The following is a 26258-nucleotide window of genomic DNA, read 5'->3' as shown; positions in this document are numbered from 1 at the left end:
TTATATGGACCAATAAACCTTGGACCCAACTTCCAAGAAGGTACCTTCAACTTAATGTTTCTTGTGGACAGCCACACAGGATCACCCACTCTCACGTCTGGACCACTCATACGTCGCTTGTCAGCCATACGTTTATACTTTTCAACCATTTTTTTTTATTATTTTGAATTTTCCGCCAAATGGATGACAAAGAAGAGGACAATCTTTCCTCTTCAGGTATACCAGAAGTCTCAGCACCAGAAAATGTGCCAAACTGCGGATGGAACCCATATGCCCCCAAAACTGTGACTTATCAGTAGACTCCTGCCTACGGTTATTTATGGCAAACTCGGCCAAAGACAAAAATAAAGACCACTCCTCCTGATTCTCTGAGAGAAAACATCTTAAATAAGTCTCCAAATTCTGGTTAGAGAGTTCAGTCTGTCCGTTCGACTGAGGATGAAAGGCCTAAGAGAAGGATAATTGTACCCCCAGGCGAGTACAGAACGCCTTCCAGAATCTGAAAACAAACTGAGTCCCCCTATCAGACACCACATCAGAGGGAATACCATGTAGCTTTATGATGTTATCAACAAACACTTGTGCCAGAGTTTTAGCATTAGGTAGACCTGATAATGCTATAAAGTGTGACAGCTTGCTGAAGCAATCAACAACCACCAGAATCGCAGTATTTCCTGATGAATTCGGCAAATCTGTCCATGGATAAATGAGTCCAAGGTTGGGACGGGATGGACAACGGAAGTAGAGATCCTGAAGTATGTGTCACGTTAGTAAGACACGTAGCTCTCAACACATTTACAAAATGAGATCAACAGTCGATCTGCTCCCAGGGGGCTCTGTAAGAACTGTACAGTGATATTCCTCGAACACCTTGTGCCATAATTCAGAGGGAACAAACAACTTCCCCGGAGGACAGGAATCAGTTGCATCTCCATGGGCCTCCAACACCTCTGCCTCAAGGCTGGGATAAAGGGCGGATATTACCACCCCTTCGGCCAATATAGGACCAGGATCTTCCAAATCACCCCCCCCCCCCCCCCCCCGAGGAAATATACGCGACAAAGCATCCGCCTTGACGTTCTTAACCCCAAAACAATAGGTGACAACGAAATTAAATCTGGTATAAAACAACGACCATCTGGCCTGCCTTGGTTTCAGATGCTTAGCCGACTCCAGGTATGCCAGATTTTTGTGATCGGTAATTACTGTAATAGGATGAATCGCTCCTTCTAACCAATGATGCTATTCCTCAAAAGCCAACTTAATGGCCAGCAACTCTCTATTACCTACGTCATAATTTTTTTTCAGCAGTTGAGAGCTTCTTAGAGAAGAAAGCACATAGGCGCCATTTACTAGGTGAAGGACCCTGCTACAAGACTGCTCCTACCCCTACCTCGGATGCATCAACTTTCACAATATATAGCTGTGACGCATCAGGTTGCACCAGTATCCTTCACAGCTGAAAAGGCTTGTAATGCCACATCAGACCAGACTGAGATATCCGAACCTTTCAGTCATGTCCGTTAAAGGTTTAACAACAGTTAAGTAGTTCAAAATAAATTTACGGTAGTAGTTGGTGAACCCCAAAAATCGCATAAGCGCTTTCAGATTTTCGGGTCGATCCCAGTCCAACACAGCACAGACCTTTTCAGGATCCATATGAAAACCTGAAGATGAGAGTAGGTAACCCAGAAATTGCACTTCTGGAACTGCAAATACATACTTCTCCATCTTAGCATACCGTTTATTCTCTCTTAGGATCTGTAACAATTGTCTCACGTGATCCTGATGAGTCTCTATGTCAGGAGAATAAATTAGAATATCATGCAGATACACCAGAACAAACCTACCCATCAGATAAAGAAAGATGTAATTGATAAAATGTTGAAAAACCGCAGGAGCATTGGTTAACCCAAAAGGCATGACCATATTCTCAAAATGACCTTCAGGGGTATTAAAGAACGTCTTCCATTCGTCCCCCTCCTTGATCCTTACCAGATTATATGCCCCCCTAAATCCAACTTAGAGAACACCTTGGCACAGACAATCTGATTGAACAAATCCGGGATCAACGGAAGGGGAAAAGGATCATGGACAGTAATGCGATTAAGCTCACGGAAGTCCAAACATGGCCTAAGAGTTCCATCCTTTTTCTTAACAAAGAAGAACCCTGCAGCCACTGGGGATTTGGATGGTCTAATATGACCAAACTCTCAGTGATATATTCTCGCATGGCTGCTCTTTCGGGTTCAGAAAGATTATACAACCGAGATTTGGGCAACCTAGCTTCGGGAACAAGGTTGATGGGGCAATCATACTCCCGATGTGGAGGTAACTCCTGGTCTCCACTTTCAGAGAATACATCAGAAAAAACTGAAATAAAAGAAGGTTTAACTTTAGTGGTTACAACAGAAAGCGATGTGCTAAGACGGTTGTCTATGCAATAATCACTTCAATCAAGAATCTGTCTCGCTTGCCAATCAATGGTAGGATTATATTTGCCTAACCATGGTAAACCTAGCACCAAGGGAGCAGGCAGACCCTCCAGCACAAAACACAAAATGGATTCTTGATGAAAATCACCCACTTTTAAACGGTTGACCTACACCATTTTTGACAAACACTTCTGTGTGAATGGAGCGGAATTAATTGCATATACAGAAATATTTTTGTCTAATGCACTTGTAGTCAACCCATGCATATGGACCAACTGACCATCAACTAGGTTAACCCTGCCCACTGTCAATAAACACTTCAATTCCCACAGTTTTGGAATCTAGCGCCACCTCGGCAGACAGGAGAAATCGAGTACTACCGGCAAATGACAAAAGTAAATTCTCAGATTCCCCACCCATACCACCAAGAGGTGAGTGAGATGAGGATTAAACATTTTTTTTTCTTTTTCACCGTGACGCTGAAGATAAGGACATACGTTAACAAAATGTCCCCTTTTTTTGATGTAAGGTGACAAAAAAAATTTTGGCAATTTTTTATGGTGTTCATCTGAGGGGTTAGGTGATGTATAATTTTTATTTATTTTACTTTAACACAATAAAAGAATTTTAGGAAAAAAAACATGTTTTAGTGTCTCCATTTTCTGAAAGCCATATTTTTTTCATTTTTTGGGAGATTGTCTCATGTAGGGGTTATGTAGGGGTTCATTTTTTGCGGGATAAGGTGACGGTTTGATTGGTACAGTTTTGGGGTACATACGACTTTTTGACCGCTTGGTATTACACTTTTTGTGATGTAATGTGACAAAAATTGCTTTTTTTTTGCACAGTTATTTTTTTATGCTGTTCACCTGAGGGGTTAGGTGATGTGATATTTTTATAGAGCTGTTTGTTAGGGATGCAGCAATACCTAATATGTATACTTTTTTTATTTATTTCACTTTAACACAATAAAAGCATTTTAGAAAAAAAATAACATGTTTTGAGTCCATTTTCTGAAAGCCATATTTTTTTAATTTTTTGGGCGATTGTCTCATGTAGGGGCTCATTTTGTGCTGGATGAGGTGACGGTTTGATTGGTACCATTTTGGGGTACTGACGACTTTTTTGATAACTTTTAATACCTTTTTTTGGGAAGTGAGGTGGACAAAATTTCTATTCCATCATTTTATTTTTATTTTTTTATGGCGTTCACTGTACTGGGGAAAGTAACATAACCCTTTCATAGATCAGGTCATTACATACGCAGTGATATCAACCATGTGTACTATATTTTATTCAATTATAAATGTGCGGCTATAAGAAGAAATTAGATTATTTAAATTTTGTTTTATTTTACCTTTTTTTACCTTTTTTTTTTTTTTTACCCAGACCCACTTGGTTATTGAAGATCCAGTGGGTATGATGCCTCTATAATACACTTCAGTACACTATACTGTGTACTGCATTGTATTGTGACTTTACACTTAGCCTGATCAGGCTTAGCTACACCATGGCAAGCCGGAAGCCTGTGAAGGCGTCCGGTTACCATGGTAACCATCGGGACACTGCCACAGCAGCCCGATGGGAGAGATAGGGAGATCCCTTCCTGTTAACCCTTTCCATACAGTGGTCGGCCATTTCAAGCATAGTGTAAGCTGTATGCTGACACTCTGCTAGCTACTCGGCCATCCTGAAACAGATCGGGGCGGGGGGCGGCGGAAGGGGGATCAGCAGTGCTGCCGCCGGCTATCCTGAAATTAGGGGGGCACAATGAGCGCTGGAGCCTACAGGGGGGGGGTTAAATACATTGGGGGGCCATATTACCCCAATCGGGGTGCTGCGGGACCAGATCGGGGCATAATTACTTATTATCTCTCCGCCTCTGAGAAGAGAGACATACTGCAGGGGCGTGGCAGCCGGCTTATAGTGTGCGCATGCGCTGGGCCGCCTTTCTTGAGGGCAGGGGTGGGTGAGGATCGGGACCCAGCTTTCCCTGCTGGGTGACCCGATCCATGCACTGGAGACTTTCTCCCTCCTCACTTACATTTTCGGTGATCACGTGATCAGAGACAGCTTGTCATGGTCTCTGATCACTGTCCCGAGCCCTCAGCTATGTACCTATGGTAGCTGTGGGCACGGAGCTCCAGCACATGATTTAAGCGCTAACTTGGGATGAAGTGGTCACTAAGGGGTTAATATGTTGAACCTAACCCCCTAAAAAATCTTTTTCTAATATACTTTATTAATTTTCTATCTTTACCATACTTTTTTATCCCTAAAGCGCACCATTCACTGGTGCGCTAAAACTCAGTTCTCCCTACACTGCTGAGCTGTCAGCGGTGTACGGAGTACTCCTTTTATGAATGGGGTCGCAGCAGCGCAGGGAGTACAGGCAGGACCATTGCTGCTCCTGCCGGTACTCCCTGGACTATTACTAACTGCTGGCATAGCACATGGTTACCCTGTACCTATCTACTATGCCAGGATTAGCTGAGTGAAGGGGGCTCCTGCCTGCTCCACTCAGCTCCACTCAAGAGAACTGTAGTGTCAACTCTCCTAGCTGAGTGGAGCAGGCAGAAGCAGGAGCCCGCTCAGCTAATCCTGATATAGTAGATGGGTCGTGGGTACCCATGTGCTATGCCAGCAGTTAGTAATAGTCCAGGGAGCATGTGCAGGAGCAGCAATGAGCGCTCCTGCCCGTACTCCCTGCGCTGCTAAGGCCCCATTCATAAAATGAGTACTCCATACACCAGTGAATGGTGTACTTTAGGGATGAAAAAGTATGGTAAAATTAGAAAATTAAGAAATAAAGCATATTAGAAAAAGTTTTTAGAGAGTTAGGGGCAACATATTGAAAGTTAGTGTAAAAGTTTAGTTACTCTTTAATTTAAGTAATACTGTTATTGATGGGATCATTCCAAGTAGCTAGGAGGTTCTAGGATTATTTTTCCTACCTTACTAGTGTTGCAGGTACTTGGAAGGAATTGTATTTCCCTACATGCCTTGAAAGAATACTAGGTCCCCCCTGACACAGGCCTCTCACCCAGTTAAGCCAGTACTCTCTGCTCTGCACTGATGAGGGGCAATCACCCCAAAACAGCTGTCTGCAGATGAGGTGCTGGCTTATTTAATATCCAAGTCATGTCTCAAGGCTTATGTTAAGAGCTGAACATTGACTTAGAGCAGGCATGCTCAACCTGCGGCCCTCCAGCTGTTGTAAAACTACAACTCCCACAATGCCCTGCTGTAGGCTGATAGCTGTAGGCTGTTCGGGCATGCTGGAAGTTGTAGTTTTGCAACAGCTGGAGGGCCGCAGGTTGAGCATGCCTGACTTAGAGGATAGCTGCCTTACATCTGGTGGCATTAGAGGCAGAGCTTGTTAAGAGCTCATTTGCATCCCTTCCTTCCTTGAAAGAATACCTTCACATATATGTTGTATGTTTTATGATCACATTGTAATGACTTTATTTTTATTTGTGTCATGTTTCTATGTTGTAAAAACTCAAAAAATCCAATAAAATGTTTTGCATATTTTACGTCCGTTAAATTGGTTGTAAAAAAAAAAAAAAGGCCATGTGAATAACCCCATAGACTACCATTATTCCTAAAACAGATGTGTCATGGTCGTTGCAAAACATTAGTCACACGTCCATTTTTCACTGTGAAATGCATGTAGCCTTAGGCTACATGCACATGATCGCATGTATTTTGCGGTCCGCAGATTTGCGGATCCGCAAAATAAACAGATGACGTCCGTATGTCATCTTTTTTTTTTGCAGATACATTGCAACAATGCCTATTCTTGTCCGCAAAACGAATAGGACGTGTTCTATTTTTTTTGCGGGGCTACGGAATGGACATACTGATGTGGACAGTTTTTGCAGACCCAATGAAATGAATGGGTCCACATTCTATCTGCAAAAAAGAACCGGAACGGACACTGAAACAAAATGCGTATGTGTGCATGAGGCCTTAGCCAGATAGATAAGATCCGTTGCAAAAATTTCTGTGACTGAAAATCACAAACATTCATATGAATGGTTTGCATTTCTGCAAGTGCCAATCAGATAAATGAAACAGTTGTAGAAATCTCACATGCAAATATGTATTAAGAAAATATTTTGCTGCATTTGTGGGAGGGGAGGCTAATTACAAGGCTAATTATACGCACCTGTGGGCCCAGGCTGGCTGATTACTAGGCTATTTAAAGGCACCTGTGGGCCCAGGCTGACGCTGATTCAGCGGATTTCACTACCTCTGAGTCAGCTCTAGGATACAGCAGCATGGTGTGGAGGCTCCTTACGGCTGGGCGACGACAGAATGTCTCAGGAGGGCGCTGGTATTCATGGTAGGATTGGAGTTGTTTGGACGGGACCCACGCTGTGGTCCGCAACATGTAGCGCTCTGAGATGAAGCAGAGTTGGGGTGCTAATGATCGAACCATGGTTGTTTGTATTGTTTGTCTGGCTATTCAGAGGCCTGGTGGGGCTATTGCATACAGTTATTTGGGTAGCATGTGCTTAGAGTGGGCATGGTTGTATGTTTTCTGATACCTGGTTTACATGCGGGGCGCGTGTCTGCAGTTGGCTCAAGCTACGCATGCTGGGTTTAAGTGATGGTAAATGTGGATCAATGGTCAAAAATAAAAAAAAACTCCTGCAGCATCATGTGGAGGTTCGTTTGCGCCTGGGCAATGGCAGAATGTGCCAGGCGAGTGCTGGCATTCACGGTAGGATCGGACTTGGTTACACGGTCCGTGACTTGTAGCGCTCTGGGGCGAAGGGGGTTGGGCGCTAATGGTCAAATGATTATGGTTAGGATTGTTACCTTCAAAGCTACATCAGCGTGTCTGCATTTACATTTTGTCCTATACGCCATTCACTACTAGAGCTGCGTTCATGCAGTTGCATTACATTTATACTTTGCTCACTTTAAGATTGCATTCATACGGCTGCTTTATACCATGCTTCTCATAGAGCTGTGCCCATACCATGTTTTTAGGCACCACTCACATCCAGAGCTGCATTCATCCACTTGTTCTTACATCATGTGTTATACTCTGCTTCCACTTAAAGCTGCATTTCTTTTCATTTCTACATAATGGTTACTCAGTATTCTTACTAGGGCTATCAGCACACCGCTCTGATACTGCTCTTCCGATAAACATAGCAGCTTTATTTTTCAGGCTTACTTTCCTCGGTGGTTTGTTACATTCCTTAGGCCTACCTTTTTCTGTTCACTTGGAGGGGGGGGGGGAGACGAAGGGGGGGGGGGAATGGTGTTCTTTAGTCCTGGTTTGCATTCACTCAGACTGGTCTCCTTTACTTCTGGTTCGCATTCACTCAGATTGATCTCCCGCCCCAGTTAACCAAATAGCTCCCTAGAGGTCAGTGGGCCAATAGGAGTAAGTTCCTACTATGTTTTCACAGTTGTTCATTAGTTTGTCATGACAAGGGTCTTTTCTTAGCGAACTGCAATTCCTCTGGCTCTTGGTTTTTCTCCCATCTGTTTCAATTTCACGGTTGGTTTAATGTTTCGTTTATGCACGTGGTTCGGATCACTAATGTCTATGCATTTTCCATTAGTTCTGGGTCACGTCACTGTAAGGTCATCCAGGTCAGTCTCTTGACTTCGGGGGGCCTCATGGCTTTGGGGGCCCGATGACCGTTCTTCATGTTGTTCGTTAGGGGTACAATATGGTTGTAGGCTGGTTAGCGTCCTAAGGTTTATTGTCGGAGAGAGTCATGGTTATGCGAGTCCCCAAGTCATACTGGTGCTGCATAAGTGGTTTAAATAAATAAATCCACCATTAGAGTCTCTCACGCATGGCTTCTCTGGTTTAGTGTTACACATATGGCTTTGCCATTAGAGTCTCTCTCGCATGGCTTTGCCGTTTAAATTTTACACACACAACTCCGCCATTCGAGGCCGGCAGCGTGGTCCCACAACAAGTAGGTTCCATGTCTTTTTCTGCCTTCAGACCCGCTCCCATGGCTCAGTCATCTGTGGCTCGCAATACAATTTTCTTGTGGTGGCTTGCGCCATTAGTGTCTCACTCACGTTATTATTTTCCCTGACTTTTATTTTCTAGGTTGTTGGGTCTTCATAATCAGTCACCCCAAGCCTGCCTTTGCGGACATAATCTTCTCCCAGGCATGCTTACTTCATCTACAAACTTGGGCCGAGGGTGTTGGTGTCCTGCAGGCCTGGGTATCGGTCTGTCTTCCAGTAGGAGGTACAGTAATAAGTTTACGAAGTCCGTCATGTCTTCAGACACGACAAGTCCTATCACGACTACATGGTTTTTCACAACCTTAAGCTTATTTTCTGTCACAACTGCAGGTATCATGTGTACGTTCTGTCCTTATTACAGGCAACATTAGCTTGTTAATCTGACTTTTTGGCCCTTAATAGAAAGTGTGACCTGGGGGAATAAGTAGAGGTGAAGTATTTGCCACCAGTAACAGTCGTTGCCCGATCAGGGCCCTTGGCGGATGGTTGGAGTTCATCTAGGCCCTTCCAACAGATTCACCATTGTTTGTTTCAGTCTGCAGCTCTCAGGATTCAGACCTTCTCGTAATATGGTCATATGTTAGTAAACATAGGAGTAAATCGTTCCTGGTTACCAGCCACTCTTTCAATCGCATCAGCTTTAACCATCTCCAAGAACGATGTGGCGGTGCACATGACAAAGAGGTAAGGTAGATGGAAGTCACTGATATATACGGTATATTCCGCACCTTCATCGTGAAAGGTCTTTTCCGTTCAAAATCTGGTGTCGTAACGGTATGTATATATTTACTCTAAACTAAGGTCTGCTCTTTTTGGCCCCTTTAGGCTGCCCTACCACGGCAGTTATGGCATAACTCCACTGCTTGTTGTAGATGGTGTTAGATAGGTTAGGTTCTCCTTTCTGATAGCTGATCCGACCACAAGTATTAAGCAAATATATTGCTGCATTTGTGGGAGGGGAGGCTAATTATACGCACCTGTGGGCCCAGGCTGGCTGATTACTAGGCTATTTAAAGGCACCTGTGGGCCCAGGCTGACGCTGATTCAGCTGATTTCACCCACCCACCCACACCATCTTACAGTCACTTCACATTAGGGTGGCCCCCTTTAGGCTGCCCTACCACGGCAGTTATGGCACAACTCCACTGCTTGTTGTAGATAGTGTTAGATAGGTTAGGTTCACCTTTCTGATAGCTGATCCGACCACAAATATATCCTAAATGGGGCTAAAAATGCATCTACAATGGATAAAAAAGGCAGGTTTCTGTGATGTAAAAAAAATTAGACAAAGATAAATAATTTCAGTACTTTTTCCACCTTTAATGTGACCTATAAACTATACAACTCAATAGAAAAACAAACTGAAATCTATTAGGTAGAGGGAAGAAAAAAATCTAAAAATAAAATAATATGGTTGCATAAACTAATACTTTGTTGAAGCACATTTTGATTTTATTACAGCACTCAGTCTTTTTGGGTATGACTCAGCATGGCACATTTTTCTTTGCAAAAACCCTCCAAATCTGTCAGATTGCGAGGGCATCTCCTGTGCACAGCCCTCTTCAGATCACTCTGCATATTTTCAATCGGATTCAGGTCTGGGCTCTGGCTGGGCCATTCCAAAACTTTAATCTTCTTCTGGTGAAGCCATTCCTTTGTTGATTTGGATGTATGCTTTGGGTCATTTTCATGCTGAAAGATGAAGTTCCTCTTCATCTTCAGCTTTCTAGCAGAAGCCTGAAGGTTTTGTGCCAATATTGACGGGTATTTGGAACTGTTTATAATTCCCTCTAGCTTAACTAAGGCCCCAGTTCCAGCTGAGGGAAAACAGCCCCAAAGCATGATGCTGCCATCACCATGCTTGACTGTGGGTATGGTGTTAGTTTGGTGATGTGCAGTGTTTTTGCACCAAAAATATCTTTTGGAATTATGGCCAAAAAGTTCAATCTTGGTTTCATCAGACCATAACACCTTTTCCCACATGCTTTTGGGAGACTTCAGATGTGTTTTTGCAAAATGTAGCCTGGCATGGATGTTTTTCTTCGTTAGAAAAGGCTTTCGTCTTGCCACTCTACCCCATAGCCCAGACTTATGAAGAATACGGGAGATTATTGTCACATATACCACACAGCCAGTACTTGCCAGATATTCCTGCAGCTCCTTTAATGTTGCTGTAGGCCTCTTGGTAGCCTCCCAGACCAGTTTTCTTCTCATCTTTTCATCAATTTTGGAGGGACGTCCAGTTCTTGGTAATGTCACTATTGTGCCATATTTTCTTCACTTGATGATGACTGTCATCACTGTGTTCCATGGTATATCTAATGCCTTGGAAATTCTTTTGTACCCTTCTCCTGACTGATACCTTTCAACAATGAGATCCCTCTGATGCTTTGGAAGCTCTCTGTGGACTATGGCTTTTACTGTGGGATGCGACTACGAAAATTTCAGGAAAGACCAACTAGAGCAGCTGAACTTTATTTGGGGTTAATCAGAGGCACTTTAAATGATGGCAGGTGTATGCTGACTTCTATTTAACATGATTTTGAATGTGATTGCTTAATTCTGAACACAGCTACATCCCCAGTTTTAAGAGGGTGTGCACACTTATGCAACCACATTATTATTATTATTATTATTATTATTTTACAGCACAGAAACCTGACATTTTAACAGGGGTGTGTAGACTTTTTATACTCACTGTATATAGATATAAATGTCATCATGACAATTCTATGTTGCTAGACAATTAACAACGTACAGGAGGGAAGTACTTGTGAACAGAGTTTACCAGTACTGTATGTAGTTTTTAATGCACATTTATTTGGAAACTTTAAAGGCTATGAACACCTTCTGTGGCAAATTTCTGTTTATCATTGCATTTTACTTATCCTAAAAATTACTTTCTCAATTGGTCTTTTTTAAATTTTCAACAGTCAAAAAAAATGAGGCTATTTACTTATTAAGCATGTTACACATGTCTCTGATTGGGATGCAGCTGTTTCTGCATTTGTTTTGTTTTTTTAATGATTAGAGTTACCTTTTATTTTGTCACGATCTACACATTATAAATTAAGAATAACTTCAGCAGTGATTTTTGACCAAACCTGGTTCATTTACTCACGACCACTCACTGGATGTTAATATTAAACAATTTCTGTTTATATTTTGATCTAATTATGTAATTGAATGCACATTTGTCATTTGTGTACATATATCCTCACATGGCATCACTTAATTGCTTGACAAAGGCCTCATTTTGCTGGGCTGAAACATTGCTTGAGGAATAAATCTGGTCCAACACCCTTTTCACCATATATTGGAGTGCTGCACATCTACACAGTCATGAGAAAAACTAAGTACATCCTCTTTGAACAACAACACATGAGAACAACACATGACTAGGGTTGAGCGAACCTGAAGTGAAAAGTTCGGGGCCGTACAGAACATCCAAGGTTCAGGCACTCGAACCAGAACACAGACTTTATCACAGAAGTCCGTGTTCGGATGCTGAATAATGTTTATTAAAAGGCTGCAGTGCAGCCAATCAAAAAGCTTTTTAGCTGTGTAACTTCAAAGCCTTCACAGTCATGCCCAGTATTGGCATGGCTGTGATTGGCCGGCGCAGCACATATGAATGTCGGATCATGTGTGGAGCCGCCATTCTGCTTTAACTAGTGTAGGGACAGGACGCAGCTCAAGTGAGGGACAGTGTTAGGCGATAAGGCTCTGGGTGCAGTCTACATAAACTGTTGTGTAGGGGCAGTCTGTACAATTTTTTGCAGGGACAGTCTGCAATAAGGCTCTGGGTGCAGTCTAAAATAAGGCTTTGACACAGAAATACTATTGTTCATCTGGCTATAATTCTGTGTCGGACCTATAGCCATTTTTTGGGTGAGATAGACCTTCTTTGCATCCGTGACACAGAAATACAATAGTTAGTCTGTCTGTTAATTCTGGGGGTAACATAAACCCATTTTTTGGTGTGAGATGCACCTCATTTGCATCTGTGACATAGAAATACAATAGTTAATCTGTCTACTAATTCTGTAGGTGATATAAACCGTTTTTTTTGGGGTGACGTACACCTCCTTTGCATCCGTGACACGGAAATACAATAGATGATCTGTCTGTTAATTCTGTAGGTGACCGATAGCCATTTTTTGGGGTGAAATACATTTTCTTTGTATCCATGAGTCCGTGACACAAATACAATAGTTCATCTCTCTGTTAATTCTGTGTGACATAAACCCTTTTTTTAGGTGAGATACAACTCATTTGCACCCGTGACACAGAAATACAACTGCTGGAGAGACTGTGCAATCAGCAGCAAGCGATAGTGGAGTTTTAGCTGCAGAACGCACTGATAAGCTGCTCTGTGGAACAGTACCAACAAGTGGGCCTCCATGTTGCACTGTTTTGAGTACTCCACCAACATGGCCAGAGCTGATGACACTGTCATCAGCGTTACTTTCCCAGTTCTATGCCTCCTTAAAAAAACACTTCAGGCGATAATGGATGAGGTGGTGGCACAGGAGGAAGAGGAGGAACAGGGATCATTCATGGTTATCAGGCCAGTCATTCACACAAGGCTCGGAGGGTAGGTTCCTGCTGGATCCCTACTACAAGGACAATGTGCCATCCTTACTTCCGTCACTGGAGAGTGATTGGAAAATGCGTGAATACAAGTGCACGCTGGTGGACGCACTACTGACAGCATTCCCACCTGACAGTGGGGGCTCGGTGATAGCACGAGGCGGAGGAGGAGGAACTCGCCAAAGCAGCTGGGGCACCACACCAGAAGGGAGGGTTAGCATGGCCAAAATGTGGAAAACCTTCGTCGGCACACTACCTACAACTTTAAGCACCACCATCTGAAACGGACCGCATTAGCAGGAGGCAGCGTTTCAGCAACACCGTGATAGAGTACGTGTCCACATGTCTGCACTTACTGACTGATGGGTGTGCCCCATTTAATTTCTGGATCTCCAAATTTGACACATGGCCTGAGCTTGCCCTTTACGCCTTGGAGGTGCAGGCCTGCACTGCTGCAAGTGCATTGTCTGAACGTGTGCGAAGCACAGCAGGGGGTGTGATCACGGATAGATGTATCTGCCTGTCTACAGCCAACGTGGACAAGCTCACGTTCATTAAAATGAACCAGGCATGGATCCTACAGGACTTGTCCGTACCTTTTGGCTGAGTAGACTAGTATACTGGCTCCACCCAGCCATTGTTATACTCCAGCGCAGTTTGTTCGTTCTGTTTGCCATTTCCCAATGTTTTGGGGTCTCCCCAAAGGAAGAAAAAAAACATAAAAAACTGTGTTGGCTAACTACTCCGCCTCTTCCACCTACATGATCATGTCCTCCTCCACTCGGACCTTCACCTCCTGGTTCAAGATTATTATGTGTTATATTGGCAGAGTGGAGAAGTATACTGGCTGCATCCAGTCATTGTTACACTGCAGCGCAGTTTGTTCATTCTATTTGCCATTTCCCAATGTTTTGGCCCCCCCCCCAAAAAAAATTAAGAACAAAAAACACAAAAACAGTGTTGGCTACCTCCTCCTCCGCCTCTTCCACCTACACTGCCACATCCCCCACCTCCTCAACCACGTACTCCACTTGAACCTCCACCTCCTGGTTCAAGATTATTTAAAAAATAAAAAAAAAATTATTCTAAGTCCTTTCCCTATCTACATTTGTTTGCAGGGCAATTATGCTGCTTTTACCCCCATTGTGCTTCCTTTTGCAGCCTTCTAGCCCTTACTACGACTGTTTTACAGACATTCTACAGCAGCGAAGTTCCGGTCCCTATTGACTTCTATGGGGTTCGGGGTCAAGTTGGGGTACCCAAACCGAACTTTGAACTTAAGTTTGGCCGAACCTGTCAAACCTGAACATCCACTGGTCCGCTTATTCTTACACATGACAGATTACAGTGTCATTATATATTTATCAAAAATAGGCCAAAATGCAGATGTGCAAATGTGTGAAATATTAAGTACACTCTTACTGTACTGCTTCCATAGGAATTATGATGGTATGTAGCAGTCAGGTGCTGATAATCAAATGTACTTACTTAATTGATCATCAGCAAGTGTGACCATCTCTATAAGGGCAGCGAGCGAGTTCAGAGCGAGAAATTCACTGTGTGTGTCATTGAGAGTTCCCGTTCTGAACTCTTCCCCTTTGAAACGATCACACAGCATTATAATGATTTATCTAAATCTGCTGAATTACACTGACAGCATTATGTCCATGTAATTCAATAGATTGCATGTCTCACAGATATACATAGCATTATAAGTTATTAGAATGCTGTGGGATCCTATCGGAGATTCGGAGGTCAGAACAGAAACTCTCACTGCCACAAGCAGCGAGTTTCACGCACTGAACTTGCTTGTGTGTCTGGCCTTAAAGCAGAAGTTTTGGTAGATTGCTGGTCTGAAGCATTCAGGTGTGCATTAACACAATGCAAAGGAAGAAAGACATCAGCAATAATTTTAGATAAGCAATAGTTGCGCCCATCAGTCTTGGAAGGGTGACATCAGCCATTTCCACTGCCACTGATGGATCTGGATAGATTGGAGGCTTGAGCAGAAAAGTGACAGATTAGGTTTAACACTAACAAATGTAAAGTTATGCACATGGGAAGGAATAATGCAAGTCACCAGTACATACTAAATGGTAAAACACTGGGTAACACTGACATGGAAAAGGCCTTAGGAAGGTTTTTTCGCTTTTGCGTTTTCATTTTTCTTCCCTATTTTCTGTGAGCGATAACTTTTTTTTATATTTCCAGTCACATAGCTGTATGAGTTTTTTTTTTTTTTTGCAGGATAAGTTGTACTTTCTAATACTACCATAAAATGTAGTGGGAATTAAAAAAAAATGCAATCCCCCACCGTTTTATGGGTTTTGCTCCCACGACGTTTTGTTTACGGCAAAACTGACCAATGCCCTTCATTCTCTGGGTCAGTACAATTACAAGGATACCCCATATGTATACGTTTTTTTCTTTTTTACGTCACCATATTCTGACCCCCATAACTTTTTTATAATTATGTCTACTGAGCTGTTTAGGGGCAAATTTTTGGTGGAACAATCTTTACTTTTTATTGATACCATTTTGCAGTGTACATAACTTTTTGATCACACTTTATAAACATTTTTTGGGTAAGAGTAGCAATGAAAACGATTTTAACCCTTTTTTCCATTATGCCATTCGCCGTATTGGATTTTTTATTTTCTATTTTAATAATATGGGCGTTTTTGGTCGCGTTGATACCCATGATGTTTATATTTATTGTTATTTAGGTATTTATTTTTATTACATATGTAAATAATTTAATTATATGGAAAGGGGGTGATTTAAACTTTTATATTTCATTATTATTTTTTTTTATCATTATGTGGCTCATACAGTCAGGTCCATAAATATTGGGACATCAACACAATTCTAATTTTTTTGCTCTACACACCACCACAATGGATTTTAAATAAAACTAACGATGTGCTTTAACTGCAGACTTTCAGCTTTAATTTGAGGGTATTTACATCCAAATCAGGTGAAACGGTGTAGGAATTAGTTTGCATATGTGCCTCCCACTTATTAAGGGACCAAAAGTAATGGGACAATTGGCTTCTCAGCTGTTCCATAGCCAGGTGTGTGTTATTCCCTCATTATCCCAATTACAATGAGCAGATAAAAGGTCCAGAGTTCATTTCAAGTGTGCTATTTTCATTCAGAATCTGTTGTTGTCAACTCTCAAGATGAGATCCAAAGAGCTGTCACTTATCAGTGAAGCAAGCCATTATTAGGCTGAAAATAAAATAAAAAATCCATCAGAGAGATAGCAAAAACATTAGGCGTGGCCAAAACAACTGGAACATCCTTAAAAAGAAGGAACGCACCAGTGAGCTCAACAACACCACAAGACCCGGAAGACCACGGAAAACAACTGTGGTGGATGACTGAAGAATTCTTTCCCTGGTGAAGAAAACATCCTTCACAACAGTTGGCCAGATCAAGAACACTCTCCAGGAGGTAGGTGTATGTGTGTCAAAGTCAACAATCAAGAGAAGACTTCACCAGAGTGAATACAGAGGGTTCAACAAAAGATGTAAACCATTAGAGAGCCTCAAAAACAGGAAGGCCAGATTACAGTTTGCCAAACGACATCTAAAAAAGCCTTCACAGTTCTGGAACATCCTATGGACAGATGAGACCAAGATCAACTTGTACCAGAGTGATGAGAAGAGTATGGAGAAGGAAAAGAACTGCTCATGATCCTAAGCATACCACCTCATCAATGAAGCATGGTGGTGGTAGTGTCATGACGTGGGCATGTATGGCTGCCAATGGAACTGGTTCTCTTGTATTTATTGATGATGTGACTGCTGACAAAAGCAGCAGGATGAATTCTGAAGTGTTTTGGGCAATATTATCTGCTCATATTCAGCCAAATGCTTCAGAACTCATTGGACGGCACTTCACATTGCAGATGGACAATGACTTAAAGCATACTGCAAAAGCAACCAAAGAGTTTTTTAAGGGAAAGAAGTGGAATGTTATGCAATGGCCAAGACAATCACCTGGCCTGAATCCAATTGAGCATGCATTTCACTGGCTGAAGACAAAACTGAAGGAAAAATGCCCCAAGAACAAGCAGAAACTGAAGACGGTTGCAGTAGAGGCCTGGCAGAGCATCACCAGGGATGAAACCCAGCAGCTGGTGATGTCTATGCATTCCAAACTTCAGGATGTAATTGACTGCAAAGGATTTGCAACCAAGTATTAAAAAGTAAAAGTTTGATTTATGATTATGTCCCATTACTTTTGGTCCCTTAACAAGTGGGAGGCACATATGCAAACTGTTGTAATTCCTACACCGTTCACCTAATTTGTATGTAAATACCCTCAAATTAAAGCTGACAGTCTGCAGTTAACCCCTTAAGGACCTAGGACGTACCGGTACGCCATGTTTGCCGAGTCCTTAAAGGGAACCTGTCATGTGGATATTTGATTATAATCTAATTATATACAATCATTAACTACTAAAAAGTACCTTAGATGTATTCACTTACTAGTGTGACAGATGGTTACCTCATAATATACACACAAAGATGCCGCATGCTAATGAGCTGATTCAAGTCCGGCGTGATGTCATTAAGTCCAGCGTATATTTAATTCAGAGCTATAGCCACTCCCCTGCCCACCTGCTGCTGAATGACACTAAGCGGGCGAGGTATAACGTGAAAATGTACAAAATTTGTGAGAGTACCTCAGGGTACACTTACAAATTTCGTGTGTATGAGGGGTGAGATTCCCATATTCAACCCCCAGAATGTCCTCCCACTCTGGGTGTTAGCGGGAAACTCGTGTGGGACCTTATGCACCCACTGCTAGATAAGGGTTACCACTTGTACGTGGATAACTTTTATACCAGCATTCCCTTGTTCAGGTCCCTTGCCGCCAGATCTACGTCCGCTTGTGGGACCGTGCGGAAAAATCAACGCAGCCTCCCTACCCACCCCCTCCAGGTACCTATCCCCAGGGGTGAGACCCGTGCCCTTACCAGTGGAAACCTGTTGCTGGTCAGGTATAAGGACTAGAGGGATGTCCTTATACTGTCCACAATCCACAGTAACAGCATCATCCCTGTCCCTGTGTGAGGTACTGCGGCAACGGTCCTTAAGCCCGATTGTATCGTCGACTACAATCGGTATATGGGAAGAGTTGATCTCTCTTATTACGTCCTCAAGCCATATAATGCAATGCGCAAAACCCGGGCATGGTACAAAAAAGTTGTGGTCTACTTGGTACAGGTTGCCTTGTACAACGCTTTTGTACTATCCAGAAGCGCTGGCAGTACAGGGACATTCCTCCAATTCTATGAGGCAGTCCTCAAGGACCAGATTTTTTTTCAGACCGGGAAAGAGCAGGCCAGAGTACCTCGGGAATTGGAGGCGCCAGGATTGTCCCTGGCCAACATTTTCCAGGTGTGGTCTCCGATACTGGAAAGAAGGGACGAACCCAAAAAAAGTGCAGAGTGTGTCACAGGAGGGGGATACGGAAGGGCACCACCACTCAGTGTGACACTTGCCCCACGATCATCCGGGCCTCTGCGTTATCGATTGCTTCAGGGAGTATCACACTTCCATGGAGTACTACATTTTTAAAATCCCCAACAGTCCCCTAGAGAACATAAAAAAAAACTATGGCTCTCAGACTTTGGAGACACGGAAACAATTTTTTCCCCAAAAAATATTAGTTTTAGTGCAGGCATCCTCAAACTGCAGCCCTCCAGATGTTGTAAAACTAGAACTCCCAGCATACCCAGACAACCTACAGCTATCAGCAGGGCATGGTGGGAATTGTAGTTTTACATCTGAGGGCCGCAGTTTGAGAATGCCTGCTTAGTGTCTCCAGTCTGAGAGCCATACATATTGGGCATCGACGCGTCCGTGAAAATCTTCTCTATAAAAATAACATTTAACCCCCCCCCCCCCCAGATGAACAGCGTTAAAAAAAAAAAAAACAACTAACATCACAAAAAGTGTAATAGCGAGCGATCAAAATGTCATGTGCACCCCAAATTAGTGCCAATAAAACAGCCATCTCATCCCGCCAGCTCCCAGGCTATGGAGATACAGAATTTTTTTTTTTCCCTAAAATGATACAAACCGGATTCCAAAAAAGTTGGGACACTATACAAATCGTGAATAAAAACTGAATGCAATGATGTGGAGGTGCCAACTTCTAATATTTTATTCAGAATAGAACATAAATCACGGAACAAAAGTTTAAACTGAGAAAATGTACCATTTTAAGGGAAAAATATGTTGAATCAGAATTTCATGGTGTCAACAAATCCCAAAAAGTTGGGACAAGGCCATTTTCACCACTGTGTGGCATCTCCCCTTCTTCTTACAACACTCAACAGACGTCTGGGGACCGAGGAGACCAGTTTCTCAAGTTTAGAAATAGGAATGCTCTCCCATTCTTGTCTAATACAGGTCTCTAAATATTCAATCGTCTTGGGCCTTCTTTGTTGTACCTTCCTCTTTATGATGCGCCAAATGTTCTCTATAGGTGAAAGATCTGGACTGCATTTCAGTACCCGGATCCTTCTCCTACGCAGCCATGATGTTGTGATTGATGCGGAATGTGGTCTGGCATTATCTTGTTGAAAAATGCAGGGTCTTCCCTGAAAGAGATGACATCTGGATGGGAGCATATGTTGTTCTAGAACCTGAATATATTTTTCTGCATTGATGGTGCCTTTCCAGACATGCAAGCTGTACATGCCACACGCACTCATGCAACCCCATACCATCAGAGATGCAGGCTTCTGAACTGAGCGTTGATAACAACTTGGGTTGTCCTTGTCCTCTTTGGTCCGGATGACATGGCGTCCCAGATTTCCAAAAAGAACTTCGAATCGTGACTCGTCTGACCACAGAACAGTCTTCCATTTTGCCACACTCCATTTTAAATGATCCCTGGCCCAGTGAAAACGCCTGAGCTTGTGGATCTTGCTTAGAAATGGCTTCTTCTTTGCACTGTAGAGTTTCAGCTGGCAATGGCGGATGGCACGGTGGATTGTGTTCACTGACAATAGTTTCTGGAAGTATTCCTGAGCCCATTCTGTGATTTCCTTTACAGTAGCATTCCTGTTTGTGTGCAGTGTCGTTAAAGGGCCCGGAGATCACGGGCATCCAGTATGGTTTTACGGCCTTGACCCTTACGCACAGACATTGTTCCAGATTCTCTGAATCTTCGGATGATGTTATGCACAGTTGATGATGATAGATGCAAAGTCTTTGCAATTTTTCGCTGGGTAACACCTTTATGATATTGCTCCACAGTCTTTCTGCGCAACATTGTGGGAATTGGTGTTCCTCTACCCATCTTGGCTTCTGAGAGACACTGTCACTCTGAGAAGCTCTTTTTATACCCAATCATGTTGCCAATTGACCTAATTAGTGTTAATTGGTCTTCCAGCTCTTCGTTATGCTCAAATTTACTTTTTACAGCCTCTTATTGCTACTTGTCCCAACTTTTTTGGGATTTGTTGATACCATGAAAATTTGAATCAACGTATTTTTCCTTTTGAAATGATACATTTACTTGGATTAAACGTTTGATCTGTCATCTATGTTCTATTACAAATAAAATATTGACATTTGCCATTTCCACATCATTGCATTCAGTTTTTATTCACAATTTGTTTAGTGTCCCAACTTTTTTGGAATCCGGTTTGTAATATAATGTAAAATCAAAATACATTTTAAAATGTAAACATATTGGATATTGCCGCGTCCGTAAGAATCTGCCCTATAAAAATATTATTTGACCAATCCCCTCGGATGAAGAGCGTTAAAAATATAAAATAAAAAAACGGTGCCAAAACACCAATTTTTGGGCAAAATTTCCATTTGAATCCTTTTTCTCCAGTAATAAAGCAAGGGTTAACAGCCAAACAAAACTAAATATTTATTGCCCTGATTCTGTAGTTTGCAGAAACACCCCATATGTGGTCGCAAATGGCTATATAGCCACACTGGCAGGGCATAGAACGAAGGGAACGCCATAAGGTTTCTGGAAGGCAGATTTTGATGGACTGGTTTATTTACACCATGTCCCATTAGAAGCCTCCCTGATGTAGCCTACACTAGAAACTCAAAAAAAGTGACCCCATCTAAGAAACTACACACCTCAAGGTATTCAAAAGTTACTTTACAAACTTTGTTAACCCTTTAGGTGTTCCACAAAACTATATAGCGAATGTAGAAACAACTTAAGAATTTACATTTTTTGTTACCTTGCATCAAAAAAGTGTAACATAGAGCAACCAAATAATATTTACCCTAAAATAGTCCCAAAACAACCACCTTATCCAGTAGTTTCCTAGACGGGGTCACTTTTATAGAGTTTCTACTCTAGGGGTGCATCAGGGGGCTTGAAAGGGTACATGGTGTAAATAAACCAGTCCAGCAAAATCTGCCTTCCAAAAACCATATGGCGTTCCCGTTCTATGTCCGGCCGTTTAGCCAAATAGTAGTTTACAACCACATATGGGGTGTTTCTGCAAACTACAGAATCAGGGCAACCCATATTGAGTTTTGTTTGGCTGTTAACCCATTTTTTCCAGTAATAAAGTAAGGGTTAAAATGGTGAATTTTCCAAAAAATAGAAATTCAAAAATTGTTTCTCCATCTGCCATTAACTCTTGTGGAACACCTAAAGGGTTAACAAAGTTTGTAAACCCAGTTTTGAATACCTTGAGGGGTGTACTTTCTTAGATGGAGTCACTTTTTGGGAATTTCTATTCTAGAGGTGCAACGGAGGCTTGAAATGGGACATGGTATAAACAAAACCAGTCCTGCAAAATCTGCCTTCCAAAACCCATATTTCCTCCCTTTTGGCCAAACAGTAGTTTAGGACCACATATGGTGTGGTTTTGCAAACTGAAGAATCAGGGCAACCCATATTGAGTTTTGTATTGCAGTCAACCCTTACTTTATTATTGGAAAGAATTGATTATATTGGAAAATTTTCCAAAAAAATCGAAATTCTTAAATGTTATGTCCATTTGCCTCGAAGTCTTGTGGAAGACCTAAAGGGTTAACAAAGTTGGTAAAATCCGTTTTGAATACCTTGAGGGGTGTGGTTTATAAAATGGGGTCAATAGAAATGGGTGGTTTCTATTACATAAGCCTCACAAAGTGACTTCAGACCTGGACTGGTCCATAAAAAGTGGGATTTGGAAAATTTAAAATTTGCTTCCTAAGCTATGTAACATCCCCAAAAAATAAAATGGCATTCCCAAAATGATACAAACATGAAGTAGACATATGGGTAATGTAAAGTCATCACAATTTTTGGGGGTATTACTATGTATTACAGAAGTAGAGAAAGTGAAACTTTTAAAATTTGAAAATTTTTCCAAATTTTGGGTAAATTTGGTATTTTTCATGCAAAGAAATTAACTTTTTGATGCAATTTTAGCAGTGTCATGAAGTACAATATGTGACGAAAAAACGATTTAAGAACGGCCTCGGTAAGTCAAAGCGTTTTAAAGTTATCAGCACTTAAAGTGACACTGGTCAGATTTGCAAAAAATGGCCAAGTCCTTAAGGTGAAATAGAGATGAGTCCTTAAGGGGTTAAAGCACATCTTGTTTGTTTCATTTCAAATCCATTGTGGTGGTGTATATGTGAGATTGTGGATAAGCTCTGCCTGTATAAGGTTTATGTTTAAAGTGTAATTAAACTGTCATTTGGCATTCCGGGCACTAGAGGCCACTGTTTTGCAGCTACAACCAGCACACTCTGGGATTTGCATATGTAAAGTAGGTGAGGGCTCATGCTGCTGCTTGTGAGTGAACCAGGAAGTGTTGATCTGACATGGTGGAAGGATTGTGCTGTGAGGGACTAAATCCGATTCCATCCTGGCTTGCAGATGTCTGGCAGTGAATGGACACTCAAAGGAAGGAGAGTAGCTGTCGTCTCCTTACTGAAGCTCTTTGAAAGAGAGGTTGTCCCAGGAAGACCAGTTCCAGTGTGTGGACAGAAAGCCTCATCATCAAGCAAGACCGCAAGGTTGCTGAGAGCTTGGTGGCCATCCCGGGTAAGCGGCATCCTAGGGCCCAGAATGGACGCAGGTCAGTACACCCGTTTACTCCCATTCTTTATACTAGTGGCGCCTGAAAAACAGAGACTAAGCCTAGGCCTGAAACTAGATAGCTAGTTAGGGTTGGGTATTGCCAGGTTGTTCAGGACCATTCTGCGGAGCAGTATTGACTTTGCAGGCTCTGCTGTGTCTGCCTTCGGCCTGTTCAGTGGGCAGGGACAGTGACTGTGGGTCTGGGATATAGAGTTCTCTATGCATGTTTTCTACGCATCATTGTTGCTTTCCTTGTCTGTGACTTCACTGTATCCTGGGGATCCCACCCCGGTACACAGCTTACATATAGAGCCAAAAATGTTAGAATTGTGTCTGTCCCAATATTTATGGACCTGACTATATATGAGCTTATTATTTATTAATTTTTTTTGTTCTTTCAGGGATTTTATATTTGCCATTGAAGTAAATTTTGCTCATTTATTATCCTAGCCTGCCATCTGGTGGCCAAAATCAGAATTGCAACCGGTACACTTTCAGTCTCATCAGCGAGGCTGAAGGTGTTCAGCGCAATTACCAATGCCCCATTTGGCCACACGGAGCATTGGTAGGAAGCCCGGTAGCTTGAGCTTCCAGGTTTTTGGGCATTTAGATGCCGTGACCTCATTTGGTCACGGCATCTAAAGCATTTAATTACCGTGATTGGCATTATTGCTGGTCACGGTAATTAGCAACAGGTCTCTGTTGTATGAAACAGCAGAGATCTGCCGGCCATGACGCCCGCTGCACGTGCGAGTGGGTGCCATGTTCGCACATCGCTCCAGCGCCGTACATGTACGCCGCTGGTAGTGAAAGGGATTACTGTAGAAACCAGTGTCAGGCAGCTGCTGCCAAGGCTAATAAGATAATGGGTTGCATCAAAAGGGGCATAGATACCCATGACGACAACATAGTCCTGACACCTCACAAATTGCTAGTCAGACCACACATGGAGTACTGTGTACAGTTCTTAGCTTATGTGACCAAGACAGACATAGCAGAGCTGGAGAGGGTTCAGAGGAGGGTAACTAAAGTAATAACTGGAAAGGGTACCCAGAAAGCTTATAAAAATTAGTGCTATTCAGTTTAGAAAAAAGATGACTAAGGCTACTTTCACATTAGCAGCAGCCTTGTCGGCAGGCTGTTTCGGCGGGCCCGCCGCCATTATAGTGAATGGGGCAGGAGTGAACTTCTGGCGGCACGCTTGCACTAACAGCAGCACGGATCCGGCAGGCTGCTCACCCGCCGGAACAGCCTGCCGGAGAAGGCTACCGCGAATGTGAAATTAGCCTAAGAGGAAATCTAATAACTATGTATAAATATATCAGGGGTCAGTAGAGAGATCTCTTCCATCATCTATTTATCCCCAGGACTGTGACTGTGATGAGGCGACATCCTCTGATTTCTCCAGAAGGGTCGTTAATCCAGGAAGTGTTCTGACTAAAATGAGGAAAATTTGCTTCTATCTTAGGGCTCTTTCACATCTGCGTTATTGTCTTCCGGCATAGAGTTCCGTCGTCGGGGCTCTATGCCGGAAGAATACTGATCAGGATTATCCTAATGCATTCTGAATGGACAGTCCGTCCTTCAGGATGCATCAGGATGTCTTCCGTTCCAGAACGGAACGTTTTTTGGCCGCAGCAAATAGCGCAGCATGCTGCGCTTTTTGCTCCGGCCAAAAATCCGGAACACTTGCCGCAAGGCCGGATCCGGAATGAATGCCCATTGAAAGGCATTGATCCGGATCTGGCCTTAAGCTAAACGTCGTTTCGGCGCATTGCCGGATGCGACGTTTAGCTTTTTCTCAATGGTTACCATGGCTGCCGGGACGCTAAAGTCCTGGCAGCCATGATAAAGTGTAGTGGGGAGCGGGGAGCAGCATACTTACCATCCGTGCGGCTCCCGGGGCGCTCCAGAGTGACGTCAGAGCGCCCCAGGCGCATGGATGACGTGATCGCATGGATCACATGATCCATGCGCATGGGGCGCTCTGACGTCACTCTGGAGCGCCCCGGGAGCCGCGCGGACTGTAAGTATGCCGCTCCCCCGCTCCCCACTACTACTATGGCAACCAGGACTTTAATAGCGTCCTGGGTGCCATAGTAACACTGAAAGCATTTTGAAGACGGATCCGTCTTCAAATGCTTTCAGTACACTTGCGTTTTTCCGGATCCGGCGTGTAATTCCGGCAAGTGGAGTACACGCCGGATCTGGACAACGCAAGTGTGAAAGAGGCCTTACACTTTTTTTTTTTATCTTCCTCTGGATCAACTTGCCAGATAACAGGCTGAACTGGATGGACAGATGTCTTTTTTCCAGATTATACAGTGACAATCGAGGAGTAGGGTAAATAGTCACTTGTAGGCATTCAAAACGTCCCTCTGTAAATGCGTCCTGACGCAGCGTTTCCCCAGCAAAATACTGGTTCCTCAGGGGACCAAAGGTAAGTATATCCAATACTATTGTAGTAGAGATCTTCTAGATGCTTTACATAAAGATAACACTGTTACAGATAATCTAAACAGACTCAAGCCCTCAGATAGGGGCCCTCCAGGAGACCTGGGCTCAGATGTGGGAACATTTATAGCAGGCGTCTCAGTAAACCATTCATATCTGGCGCCTTTAAATAGGTCAATGTTCCCAAACCACACCCCCTCACTTCCTTTTTAGTGTGTCTAATGATTAGGGGAAAAATCTATCTATAAAGTATATTTTCCCTATAGGTAACCCCCCCCCCCAGAACTATCTTGCGTGTTAGGGCAAGCTGGTACTTATTGCCAAGGCTTACCTGGCTCATTATTAGTACACACACACATCCAAAGACGCCGATATGGAACGCATATGCGTTCGGGCAAACCGGAAATAAAAAGGCGGATGATAAGTCACCGGTGGAACACTATGCATTCCACCAGCAAACTGGAAGTTCAGGGTTACGTCATATCTACGGTGGAACGCTAATGCGTTCCACAGGCCGCAACTCATGTACGGCCTTGTTATGTCATTCCGGATGGTGCTCAAGGCGCTACACATCAAGATAGCCTAGTATCATCCAAACCTCCTACCCATAAATGCCTAGAAAATAAAAGGGGCACTAGTAGTTACTATTCATATATATATATATATATATATATATATATATAT

At 42.9% G+C, this 26258-nt stretch overlaps 1 long non-coding RNA gene across 2 annotated transcripts in view; it reads right to left on the bottom strand.

Annotated features, from left to right (window-relative positions):
- The window catches only part of LOC122929634, a 49416-nt gene extending 23444 nt beyond the window's left edge, over positions 1 to 25972 (bottom strand). The window contains exon 1 of one of the 2 annotated variants that reach the window (XR_006387991.1): positions 25906 to 25972. This is a non-coding gene — a long non-coding RNA (uncharacterized LOC122929634). The remainder of the gene's footprint in view (positions 1 to 25905) is intronic. The other variant, XR_006387990.1, reaches the window with a different exon arrangement.
- Positions 25973 to 26258: the final 286 nt, after the last annotated feature.

Source organism: Bufo gargarizans, chromosome 2 (assembly GCF_014858855.1).
Source record: "Bufo gargarizans isolate SCDJY-AF-19 chromosome 2, ASM1485885v1, whole genome shotgun sequence".
Taxonomy (NCBI): domain Eukaryota; kingdom Metazoa; phylum Chordata; class Amphibia; order Anura; family Bufonidae; genus Bufo; species Bufo gargarizans.
Note: the sequence above shows the minus strand (reverse complement) of the source record. Positions and strands in the feature narration are given on the sequence as shown.